The sequence below is a fragment of the Neovison vison genome, chromosome 14, assembly GCF_020171115.1.
Source record: "Neovison vison isolate M4711 chromosome 14, ASM_NN_V1, whole genome shotgun sequence".
NCBI lineage: Eukaryota > Metazoa > Chordata > Mammalia > Carnivora > Mustelidae > Neogale > Neogale vison.
The window spans coordinates 27,618,680-27,632,348 of record NC_058104.1 but is presented as its reverse complement, the minus strand read 5'-3'; the positions used below and the strand labels follow the sequence as shown (position 1 = coordinate 27,632,348).

The window sequence follows — 13,669 nt, the reverse complement described above, 5'->3', positions numbered from 1 at the left end:
GAATCAACCATTCCTGGAAAAATAGAACCTACTGTGTCCTGTTTTTGCTTAAACATTTTGGAAGTTTCCTGTAGAGAGTCACACTAACACCTGGCATCTTTTTTTTTTTTTTCAATTGTGCTTAGAGGGTTTTTTCCTGTTTTTGTTTGAAGATTTTAGTTATTTATTTGACAGAGACACAGGGAAAGAGGGAACAGAAGCAGAGGGAGTGGGAGAGGGAGAAGCAGGTTTCCTGTGGAGCAAGTCCGATGTGGGACTTGATCTCAAGACCCTGGGATCATGACCTGAGCTGAAGGCAGATGCTTAATGACTGAGCCATCCAGGCATCCCACTCAACATCCAAAAACATGTGAGACTGAGCAGCAGGGGCTGAAAATGCCACTAGAGTAACCCAGCTATGGAGCAAAGGGCGGTCCTAGTATCTCCCACCTGCCTTCCTCCAGAAAGCTGCACACCCGGCTCCTAAGGCAGGGTCTGCAGACTGCAGCCTGAGGGCCAGATCTAGACCCTTCGGGTTTTGTGCAGCCTGGGAGCTAAAACTGGTTTTGATACATTTTTAAATTGTTGGGGGAAGAAAATCGAAAGGAAAGGACTGGATCATGACATGTGGAAATTATACAAAATTCAAATTTCAGTGTCCATAAATAAAGCTTTATTGGAACATAGCCATGTGCCCATTTGTTTATGTGTCGTCTATGGCTGCTTTCACACAGAGTTGGATGGTTGGGATAGACACCATATGGCTTCAAAGACACAAATATTTACTATTAGCCCTTTAAGAAAAGGTTTGCAAACCCTTCTCCAAAGGGGGTACTTTAGACATTTAGGAAAAGTGACTCTGTGACTTGTCTTTTATAAACAAGGATGTCAGGGTGCCTGGGTGGCTCAGTGGGTTAAAGCCTCTGCCTACAGCTCAGGTCATGATCCCAGGGTCCTGGGATCGAGCCCCGCATTGAGCTCTCCTCTCAGTGGGAAGCCTGCTTCTCTTCCTCTCTCTCTTCGCCTACTTGTGATCTCTGTCTGTCAAGTAAATAAGTAAGATCTTAAAAAACAAAAAACAAATGAGAATGTCAAAGGTTTTAAGTTCCAAACTTCTTATGCTGATAAACTTGGTAAAACAAAAACAAAAACAATTTGTCTTTCTTGCCAGGTAACATGAGCAGAATAGCTAATTATTTCCACAAGTTTGTTTAGAAGAAACTCCTACTTAAGGTTTTAAAGTTGTAAAATGAATTTCGATCTAGAATTCAAGCAATAATCTTAAAGGCAACAGCAATGATATATTCAATCTTAGTAATGGTTACTTAGCCCTATTTTTCCATACTCACAGAACTTCTCTTTCTAGCACTTTCTATTTTTTTCATATAATCTGATAAATAATCCAAGCCATAATTGAAATAAACTTTACTGTAAAGATAATAGTTATTATTTATTGTCTTTACTATTTGCCAGGCAGAATTCTGAACATTTTGCTTATATTAACACACTTAATGGTCTCAACCCATGTATCAGGTAGGTACTATTATCATACCTACTTGGTAAATGAGAAAGCTAAGACATGGAGGCAGGTTAATTTGCCTAAGAAGTTCACATAGTCATTGAATATTGGATCCAGTATTCAAACCCCAGGACTCTGGCCCCCTAACCTGTGCTGTGCTATGGGGTAGACCATCTCAGCTTTATTTAAAAGAGGTGACGGTAACAAGATCTCACTGTCATTGGGAATTTACTTAGGCGCACCACACAGTTGACCCTCAAACAACACAGGGGGCAATGACACCCTACTCCCTACATAGTCCAATGCATGTATACCTTTCAACTCCCCCAAAAGTTAACTAGGAATAGACTACTGTTGACCAGAAACTTGACCAGTAACATAAACAATAACACACATTATATGTATCATATACCATAAAGTAGGCGAGAAAGAAAATAGTATTAAGAAAATCATAAGGAAGAGAAAATACATTTGTAGGACTGTACTGCATTTATTGAAAAATATCCTCATAAAAGAGAATCTGCACAGTTCCAATCTGTGTGGTTTAAGAGGCAATAGAGATTGCCTTCACCCAGTGTGGGTGGGCCGCGTCTAATTCGCTGAAGGTCTGAACAGCACAAAAGGCAGAAGAAAGAGGAATTCACCCCTTCCTTTTTCTACTTCACTGACTGAGCTGGGACAGCACATCTCATCTTCTCCTGCCCAAGACCTGGTGTTTATATCATCAGCTCCCCTGGTTCTCAGGCCTTCCTCCGGACTCAGACTGATTTACACCCTGGGTTCTCCTGGGTTTTCAATTAACAGATGGCAGATCATGAGAATTCCCAGCCTCCATAATCACATGAACAAATTCTTCATGATAAACTATATATATATATATAGAGAGAGAGAGAGAGAGAGAAATCTATCTACGTAGATAGATACAGAGATATAGATATATAGCTCATGTTGAGTTTCTCTGGGCAATCCTAACTAACTCCCAAATCCTAAACAATATCCCCTTGGCTAAGTCGAATGGGTTTCAGTTGCCTACACCCAAAAGGATCCTCATACATAGCCCAGCTAAAGGCAAAACAGTCTCCCAGTTCTTATATCTTCTGAATCATCAGCATGGGCCTCTCAAAAATGGATTTTCTGGATTTCTAATTACTCCCTCAGTTGTGCACTAACTAGCCCAGCTCCCAAGAATTACTGGTTTGCAGGTGGAGAGACTAGTTGAATATGCCTAAAATGGACAATCTGGGAATCGGCAAATTGGTTTCAGGCCTTGGTTTTGTTTTTCTGGTGGATGTTTGTTTACGTCCCTTCTCTTTTCCCAAGAAGGAAACAAGCATCCTTCCCCATCTTCCTCCAGTGAAACAGCTGGAAATGGCAGTTTATACTTGGGATGGAGCTGGGGGAGATAAACAGTGTCTCAGAACCAATTACCGAAATGACCAGAATGGATATAAAACACATGCATAATTTCCTTGTAAGTCACATCAGGTTGAAACGGTTCAGACATCATCCAAACTGTTTTCTTTTTTTTTTTTTTTTTTTTTTATCCAAACTGTTTTCTGAAGAAAGTAAGCAAGGGGGATGAAAAAGAGAGCAATGTCTTCCCGGGGCTGGTACTTATTGGCATTTGATGGGTGTGAGTGTCCCTTTTATGGGTGAAGGACCTGAATAGCGAGGAGATTTGCGAACTGATGGCAACGTCAGAATCAGAGATTTGCTAACTGATGGCAATGTCAGAATCAGGCCTCCAGCCTCCGAGTCCAGGTCCTCAAGCCCAGTGACCTCTGAATGATGTCTTTCTTTTGCCCCAGCTACTGTGCATTACTGATTTTCCTTTGGAGGACTGGACACGTGACCCAGAAACTGACCAATCAAAATATTCCACTGCCACCTCTTCCTCTCCCTCTACTGCCACAATAATTGGTTCAGATGGACGGATTATCCCAGTTGGAGCAATGAGAGTCAGTCCCAGGACATGTAGTGAAACTACCAGAGAAGACGACTGTCCCTGCTGGGATTGCTAGCTGATGGGTCACATAAACTTGGAGCGATTGGAGTCACCACATGGAAAGCACCTGTCTTGAGAAAGAATCTAACACTTGCTAGATGCAGAATAAAGAGAAGATGAAATCACTCTGTCTGGCTGACCCATGACTGAACTGATAAGGTTCTGAAACCCTGGATCTAGCCATGCCTTAAATCTATTCATAAGCCGGGACGCCTGGGTGGCGCAGTTGGTTAAACGACTGCCTCCGGCTCAGGGCGTCATCCTGGAGTCCCGGGATCGAGTCCCACATCAGGCTCCCAGCTCCATGGGGAGTCTGCTTCGCTCTCTGACCTTCTCCTCGCTCATTCTCTCTCTCAAAAAAAAAAAAAAAATCTATTCATAAGCCAATGACCTCTTTATTTTTCTAAGGATTTTATTTATTGATTTGAGATAGAGAGACAGCGAGAGTGAGCATAAGTGGGAGATGGGGAGGGGCAGAGAAGGAGGGAGAGAAATCCTCAAGCAGACTCCCTGCTGGGTGGGACTTTTTTTTTCCCCGGACGGAGATCATGACCTGAGCCCAAATCAAGAGTCAGACACTCAACGGACAGATGCCGGTGCCCCCGGACACTCAACCCAGGTGCCCCCAGTAACCTCCTTCTTTAGCTTAAGGCAGTTGAATTCATCGTGTTGCTTGAACCTGAGAGCCCTGAGTAATGCAACCATCATCTTATAGTCTGCAGGGCTGATGGCTTCCTGCCCTGGACCTTCCAAACACCTAGCAATGACTGAAGGTGACAACAGCCATTCTTGCACGCACTGTTTAGTGAGTGCCAACTACATGCCCGATGCTGACCCCAGGGCTGCAGACACAGAGGTGAAAAGGATAGGGCCTCCCTCCGTCCTCATCAATCACAGGGGCCAGAATTACAATACAGTACATAGGTGTTTGGGCGGGGAGAGGGGAAGGCATCAAGGCTTCGCCTAGTTTAGAGGTTAGAAAGGTGTCCTTGATAGGGTCATGATCTCAGGGTTCTGGGATCCAGCCCCACATCCGCTCTCTGCTCAGCAGAGAGCCTGTTTCCCTCCTCTCTCTGCCTGCCTCTCTGCCTACTTGTGATCTGTCAAATAAATAAATAAAATATTTTTTTAAAAAAAGGTGTCCCTGAGGGAGTGACTGTTAATGTGACACTCCAAGAACGAGTTAGCTATTATGAAGAAAGGAGAACACAGTACGGGCAGCTGAGGATTTGAGCTAGGAACTGGCAAGAGACAAGGCTGAAGGTTCCTCTCTCTTCTTCCTCCGGTCTGTTAACTGGATTCCTAAAGCTTATCCTGAATCCATCCACTTCACACAGTCTCAGGGCCCCATCAGCCAAGCAATGGCTAGAACACCATGATCCCAGTTTCTCTCTCTCTCTCTTTTTTTAAAGATCTTATTTATTAGAGAGAGAGAGAGCACACGTAGGGGGAGTGGCAGGCAGAGGCAGGCTCCCCGCTGAACAAGGAGCCCGATATAGGGCTCTGTCCCAGGATCCTGGGATCGTGACCTGAGTCAAAGGAAGATGCTTAACCGACTGAGCCACCCACTCCGTGGTCCCAGGCTTGAACCCGCACAATCCATTTATCCCACAGTTGTGCGGCTAAAGGCAGTAGGAAGCCACCGAAAGAACATGAGCCCGGAAAGAAGATGCTCTTCCTGCGACCAGGTCTCCACTTTAAAGGCGGAAGAGCTCATCTTTAGCTATCTCTAACCCGGGGCCTGAAGCCCTTCTCTGAACTTGCGTTCAGACTGCCGGAAGGGGCGGGGCCACCGGAAGGGGCAGGGTCTACCGGAAGCAGGAGGGTCTACCGGAAGAGCAACTCAGAGGAATTGTGGCGGTGAGGACGAAGTCAGCCAGGCTGCTCTGAGTCAATTCACAGTGAGTAATGATTTGTTATACTCCGGGGTCTTCCCTGAATTCTTTAGCCTCCGAGGCGGAGGACGTGCGCAGGGCCGCACTTCCCGGTCAGTTCAGCGAAGCAGGTTCGGGGCTTCTTTTGGGCAGGACCGCGTGCTGGATGGCGGGGTCTGGGGGTTGGTGTCGGGAACACACAGAAGGACGTCTTGGGCGGAGGAGCTTTGAAACCCGTGGAGAGAGAGAAATTCATGAGGAAAAAGAGGAAAAGCAAGTGTAGAACAACTATTTTCTCCCTTTCTTCCTTCCTCCCTCCCTTGCTTTTTTTTTTTTTTTTTTTTTTGACAGAGAGAGAGAGACAGCACAAGCAGGGAGAGAAGCAGAGGTAGAGGGAGAAGCAGGCTCTCGGCTGAGCAAAGAGCCCGATGTGGGGCTCGATCCCAGGACTCTGGGATCATGACCAGAGCCAAAGGCAGACGCTTAACCACCTGAGCTACCCAGGCGCCCCTAGAACAAGTATTTTCAATGTCAGAGAAGTAAAGATGGTGAAAGAAGCCAGACACAAAAGGCCACAAGCTGTAGGACTCCTTTTAGGGGTAAATACCCAAAACAGGCAAATCCAGAGAGACAGAAAGAGCAGTCCAGGAGAGGGGGTGTATGAGAAGCGATGAGTTTTCTTCTGGGGACGACAGAAATGTTTGGAAACCAGGTGGAGGTGACCGCTGCATGACATTGTGAATGTATTAAGCACCCTAAGGGGTACGCTGTATAATGGTTAATTTTACACTCTGTGGATTTTGCTTCCATTTAAAACCAAAAATAAGAAAAGAACAAGGGGCGGGGGAGGACGTAATTCTAGCCGGGAAGAGACTAAAGATTTCATGGAGGGGGTGGCATTGGTGCTGGATCCTGACGGATGGTTTGGGTCTTGTCCTGTGGAGGTCCGGAGGCAGGAAGAGGGTAAGAGTCATCCATTCCCTGAGCCTAATAAAGATGTGAGGCTTAATTACATCAGTTATCCTCAGGGCAAGCCTTCCAAGAAGGAAGCAATACATTACCCTGTTTTATAGATAGAGGAGGGAGTCCCAGAAAGGGAAATGAGCCGTCTAAGATTGCAGGGCTGGGGAGTAGTGGAGAGCTGGGATCTGATCCAGGCTTAGACTCAGCCAGGCAGAGCTGTCTCCTATAGAAGGAAAAGCACGTACACTTGGAATTCTCCTTTTAATTAACTTATCCAAAATGGGTGAAAGGAGTCAACACGTAGAAAGGTCCAGTTATAAAAGAAATAAGTCCTGGGCTGCCTGGGTGGTGCAGTCATTTCAGGGTCCAACTCTTGATTTTGGCTCAGGTCAGGATCTCAGGGTCGTGAGATCGAGCCTCGAGATGGGCTCCGCGCTCAGCACAGAGTCTGCTTGAGATGCTCCCTCTCTCTCCCTAATAAAGAAATCTTCAAAAAAAATAAAAAAGTAAGTCCTGGACATGTGATGGACAGCTGGTGACTACAGTTAATACTACCGTATTGTACATCTGAAAGTTGCTAAGAGAGTAGATCTTAAAAGTTCTCATGACAATAATTTTTAAAAATGCATAACTGTGTGTGGTGACGAGCATTAGATGAGTGGGATCATTTCACAGTATATACAAATCCTGGGTCGTCATGGTGTACACCAGAAACTAATAGCATGTTATATGTTAGTTATACCTCCATAGAAAAAAGAATTTACGCTTCTCAGGTTTTTCATGGAAGACTAATCCACTAGATATATACTCATAACAGCCTTCTTTACAATGTGAAAAACTGGAAATGTGAAATGTTGAGCTGCAAGGGATGGTTAAAATCAAGTTATTGAATGACTTGGGAATATGCTTGCAATATATGGTACCAAGTAAAAAAAGGTGTAATATGGAAAAGTGAAGAGTTTCCTATTATTAGATGCATGGGAAAAAAATATATGGAGAAATGACTGGACAGAAAACACGCATCAGGATGTTCGTTAACTTAGGAAGGTGGAATTGTGGGTGATACTCCTCTTACATTTTATAATTTTTTCCCCAGTTTTCGTGTCAGTAAAATGGACATAATATTAGGACTTCTCCCATCAAATTGTTACAAAGACCGAATGAGATAATGTATGTAAAGTTTAAAGCATAGTGTCTGACTTAGGATAAATGCCCAATTAAAATAACTGGAACTAGAAATATTATCAGGCACATGGATTAATTTTGTAACTGGGAACACAGACAGTAAATGCTATTTCAGAATCCTGTAGAACCTTTTTTGTTTCTCGGCTTTTGTTTTAAATATAGGACACTCCTACATCCCAGCCCCCGGAAGTCACCTCTCTTTGCTCTCTGTCAGTGATATCCTCCTCCAGGTGTGAAACTGGAGGGGGCAGTGAGTCATGGCTGCTTCCACAGGTGCCCTTGAAATGTGAGCTTGACTCAGCTCCATGCTACTCTGCGTAGAAACCAACTAGGTTCTTCCAGGATCAGCACTCTGTCCCTAGGCTGCCCCTCCAAAGGGGGTTACTCCACAGAAGGTGACAGGACTCAAAGCCATATCAGCAGATGGTTCTGGTGGCCACCAAGACATCTCACTCCCTACTTCCAACCCTAGGCAATCAGGAAGAGCATCTCTGCTCACTTCCTGGGTTCGTGTTGTGGGTACTGACATCAAGGCATCCAATTCAGTCCATGTGGGGCAAAGACTTTTTCCTTTAGAAATAGAGAAGATGTGGCCTCAGCATCATCCCATACCTCTGGGCAGTTCCTCGGAGTAGGACCTGGCCTTTTTTGTCTTTCTCTCAAGGCTGGTTCCTACTCAAGGTCACTCTGCCACTTGGGGCAGGCTGGGGAGCTGTGGGTATCGTGCCCATATCAATGGCAGTGGATTATATCCTGCAAGGAAACATATCTGTCTTTCCCAGAAGGTCTGGTTCAGGGTCCCAGTGATGTTTTAGAATTACACAAGCAATAATCGCTTCTCAGCCTTTTGGCTAAGATCAGTTTTAGAATTACACAAGCAATGGAACATTCTAGAAGTATACTAAGAAAGGAAAGGAGAGTATTCCCTTGACATCTCTCGTCTGGGCCCAAGCCTTTCCTGGAGGTAACCAACCATTGGTGATAGTTGGGCAGGCATATAGATATATGCACGTGTACAGGGTTCTTGGTTTTATTTTTTACAGAAATGGGAATGTACGTGTTGTACAACTTGTTTTTTGTTTTTTTCCTAATTGACACGTCTTGAAGACCTTTTCCTTGATTTTCAAAATAGATCTACTGCAGTCTTTTCTATATAGCTGCTAAAGCTCTACCAGGGTGCCTGGGTGGCTCAGTCGGTCAAGTGGCTGCCTTCAACTTAGGTCATGATCCAGGGGTCCTGGGATCAAGTCCCACATTGGGCTCCCTGCTCAGTGGGGACTTTGCTCCTCTCTCCCTCTGCTCCTCCCCTACCTTGTACTCTCTCTTGCTCACTCTCTCAAATAAAAATCTTTTTAAAAAAGAAAAAGGTTGGGGCACCTAGGTGACACAGTCGAGTGTCTGCCTTCATCTCATATCATGGTTTCAGGGTTCTGGGATCAGGGCCCAGAGTCAGGCTCTCCAGTCAGTGGGGAGTCTGCTTCTCCCCCCATCTCTATCCCTTTGTGCTCTCTCTCTCAAACAATTTTTTTTATTTTTTTATTTTTATTTATTTTTTTTTTTAAAAGATTTTATTTATTTATTTGTCAGAGAGAGAGGGAGAGAGAGCGAGCACAGGCAGACAGAGAGGCAGGCAGAGGCAGAGGGAGAAGCAGGCTCCCTGCCGAGCAAGGAGCCCGATATGGGACTCGATCCCAGGACGCCGGGATCATGACCTGAGCCGAAGGCAGCTGCTTAACCAACTGAGCCACCCAGGCGTCCCTCAAACAATTTTTTTTAAAGAAAAAGTTAAAAAAAAAAGCTAAGCTCTACCAAAGTTTGATCTCTTCCCTATTGATAGACATTGTGTTATTTCCACATTTTCATTACTAGATACAATAATATAATGAAATTCTGTTATAGAGAGCTTTATGCATTCATGCAAAAATGTGTAAAACACAAATAAAAGGGAAATTCCTGGGGCGAAGGTGAGGTTCATTTAAAATATTGTTAAATATTGCCAAAAGGCCTTTCTGAAATGGGAAATGAATTTCCAAATTCAGTCTTTCGAGTTGATGCTGAGTTGTCAGGATTTAACAGACACTTGTGATATGTGTTTAGGAAAAAGTATTTTTAAGTTTGCTTTATCCCTATATTTTCCTTTCTTTCAAGGGATCTCCACAAAGAGATAAATATTTATAGAATAGGCACATTCACTACCTTGAACTTGAATGTAAGATAGAAGAGATAATTGCATAATTGACCTAAGGGAAAGAGCAATAAAATGCACTTGGTTGTCTTGACAAAATCCACCACTGCCCACATGGGAACTCAGTAACAGACTAATTGTCCTCTCCAAGGTAGAGGGGCTCAAAACAAAAACCGATGTTTATTTTATATCATCTTCACAAAAACACCGTTAAGTTTCTATTTTTATTCTTTTTTTTCCCAATTTCTTTTTTTTTTAAGATTTATTTATTCATTTGTGTGTGTGAGAGAGAGAGAACAAGCACGAATGAAGAGAGGGGTAGAGGGAGAGAATCTTCAAGCAGATTCCCCACTAAGCTCCAGGCCCAACCCAGGGCTTAAGCCTGCCACCCATGAGATCACAACCTGAGCCAAAACCAAGAATCAGACACTTAACCAACTGAGCTACCTGGGTACCCCTATTTTTATTGTGTTTCTACAAGTGAGGTAACCAAGGCTGTAAGAAATGAAATGATTGCCCAGATTCCAGAGTTAGAACAAGACACAACTATGAATGGAACTCAGATCACGTGACTCCCAAAGCCACGCTCTAACCACCATGCTAAAATGCCTCATCCACCACACACCACGACCGTAAGAGCATACCTGCACAGCCCTTTCACAGACACCCTTCTTCATCATCAGGAATTCAGATTCAGTAAGTCATGGCATTTGATGAAGCACAACATCACCACTATTAACATTACACTTGAAGGCTGAGCCAGTGCAATAAGATGAGAAAAAAAAAAAGTATAAGAAACAGAAAGAAACAAAATAGTGTTAATTTGCAGATTGCATGATGGTTGCAAGAGCATCTATATTAAAAAGATTTTAGTAAAGTTGCTGGTTATAAGATTAATATCCCCCCAAACCTGTGAGATTCCTATACTCCAGTAACTATTAATTAAAAATTTCATTTAAAAAATCACAACAGCAAATAAAACTGTAGTTCTTGTAGGAATACATTTAATAAGATATGTGAAATCTTCAGAGAGAAAGTGATGAAAGTTTATTGGAGAACATAAAGAGAAAAATGGAAATATATACCTTGGTCATAGATGGGAAGACTTGTATTGTAAATGGGCAAATTCTCCCCGATAGCAAAATAATATTATGCAACAGTAATGAAGATACCGTGGAACTGACATGTAGACAGAGAATAGAAAAACATAATAAAAAAGGGTCTCGACATGCAAGCATATGGAAATGTGCTAAAGGCAGGAGGTTCCATTATAAATCAGTGGAGACAGATAGATTCCCCAGTCCTGGGGAAACTAGTTATTCACATGAGAAAAAGATAAAATTATATCTCTGTTTCAAGCCATACATCAGTAGTTCTCAATGCTTTAAAATAATTATTGACTCAAAGAGTTTTTGTTTATACATCTATCAACATTTATTATATAAATAATCTAAGACTGAGAACTTTTAGAAATATTTATTAATTCATTTAAAAATAATTACCACAAACTCATTACATGTTAACATAAATAACATTTTTAATTAGGAAAAAAATGCCTGTTTTCCAAAACAAGAAAAACTCCGAGTGGCACCATTTTGCATTAACGTCTGGCTCTTTCCATATCTGCTTCTACATTCAGTCTGTTGTGATTTTGTTTTGGTTGGAGCACATAAAGAAAATCCAGCCTTACATGGATTATGTGGTTAGCAAAGAGAAGTAATTTAATAGCCTTTTAAAAGGTTTTTATTTAAATTCCAGTTAACATACAGCACAATATTAATTTCAGGTGTACAGTATAGTGATTCAACATTTCCATACAACGCCCAGTGCTCATCATGACGAGTGCCCTCCTCAATCCCTATCCCCTGTTTCACCACTCCCACCTACCTACCCCACTCCACCCCTGCCCACCTCCCTTTTGGTAACCATCAACTGTATTTTCTATAGAGTTTGCTTCCTGGTTTATCTCTCTCTTTTTTCCCCCTTTGTTCATTTCTTTTGTTTCTTAAATTCCACATTTGAGTGAAATCATGTGGTATTTGCCTTTTTCTGACTGACTTACTTTGCTTAGCATGATACTCTCTAATTCCATCTGTGTCATTGTCAGTGGCAAGAGTCCATTCTTTTTTACAGCTGAGTGATATTCCATTGTACATATATATACCCCATCATCAGTTCACCAGTAGATGGACACTTAGGCTGTCTCTGTCATTGGCTATTGTAGTTTTAATAGCCTTCCAGATTATTGTGGATATTCTTATTTTCTACTAGACCAAAACTCACGAAGTAGTATCTTCAAGGTTAGTTGCAATGTGGATTCTGAAACTATATCAAAGAACTTCTTATACTGTTACATGAAAATCCATTGGTCTGTCCTACTCTTTGAAGAAATCTTTTAACCAGGCATAATTTTTTAATGTCATACATTGGTCATTTAGAAAATATCGATTCATTGAGTTATGCTAATCTCTAAATGTTGATGCATTTCGTCAGAAAAATCACATTACTTCACGTTACTACCAGCGTCATCCAAGAAGTCAGTACTGGGAAGCTGTCAAGCTCATGGGAACAGAGGCAAGTTTTCCAAAACCTTGATTGTCTATTGAAAGCTCAAGTGTTATCACTGGCAACAAATATTCTCAGTTGTTTTCCTTGAAGTGACAGGCTCACTTCATTCACTTTTGAGAAATTGTCTGGCAGACATCCAAGCCTTGAAAATTGTCAGTTATTCTTTTAAGTAAAAATGGCACTCTATACAGAAAAAAAAGCAGCTAGTTCAAACAATTGCAGTGTTTTTCCTTCAGTGCTTTTATATGTCCTTCGCATCCCATTATCCAGAATATTTAAAAGGCATGTACTCAAGGGTCCAAAGTCAAAAGAAATTAGTAATTCTTTTCTTTAACTTAAAAAAAGATTTTGCTTATTTATTTGACTGAGAGAGAGAGATCACAAGTAGGCATAGAGGCAGGCAGAGAGACAAGGGGAGGCAGGCTTCCCGCTGAGCAGAGATCCTGATGCAGGGCTCGATCCCAGGACACCAAGATCATGACCTGAGCCGAAGGCAGAGGCCCAACCCACTGAGCCACCCAGGTGCCCCAAGAAATTAGTAATTCTTATTGCTTCACCAAGAACATTCTTTTTTTTTTTTCTTTTTAAAGATTTTATTTATTGGGTGCCTGGGTGGCTCAGTGGGTTAAGCTGCTGCCTTCGGCTCAGGTCATGATCTCAGGGTCCTGGGATCGAGTCCCGCATCAGGCTCTCTGCTGAGCAGGGAGCCTGCTTCCTCCTCTCTCTCTGCCTGCCTCTCTGCCTGCTTGTGATCTCTCTCTGTCAAATAAATAAATAAAATCTTTTAAAAAAAATAATAAAGATTTTATTTATTTATTTTTGTGAGAGTGAGCGTGAGTGGAGGAGGGTTGCAGAGGAAGAAGCAGACTCTCCACTGAGCAGGGAACGATCCTAGGACCCCAAGATCATGACCTGAGCTGAAGTCAGATGCTTAACTGACTAAGGCACCCATCAAGAACAGTCTTAAGTGAAACTGATGTCTACTTGTTTTTAACTGTTGAGTGCATAGCAGTGAAAAAGATAGTGATTCCTGGCAGAAAACTGAGTTAAGACTTAAGTCCTAACACATCAATAATTATCTTAAATTAAATGGTCTAAATATATCAACTAAAGTAGCCCACCAAATTGGCAGAGTGAATAGAAAAACATGATACAGCAATATATTATCTGCAAAAAACCTCACTTCAAGTACAACAGCATAGGCAGATTAAAAGTAAGATGACAGAAAAAAGTATACAAATACTAATCAAAAGACAGAAGGAGTGGCTATGCTAATATCAGATAAAGTAAACTTCAGAGCACAGAAAATTACAAGAGGGACATTATATAAGGGTCATTCCATCAAGAAGATATAGCAACCCTATTTATGCACCAAACATTAAAGCATCAAG

At 42.3% G+C, this 13,669-nt stretch overlaps 1 protein-coding gene across 1 annotated transcript in view; it reads right to left on the bottom strand.

Annotated features, from left to right (window-relative positions):
* The window catches only part of BMERB1 (bMERB domain containing 1), a 106,803-nt gene that overhangs the window by 57,694 nt on the left and 35,440 nt on the right, over positions 1–13,669 (bottom strand). The gene's annotated exons all lie outside the window — the stretch shown is intronic.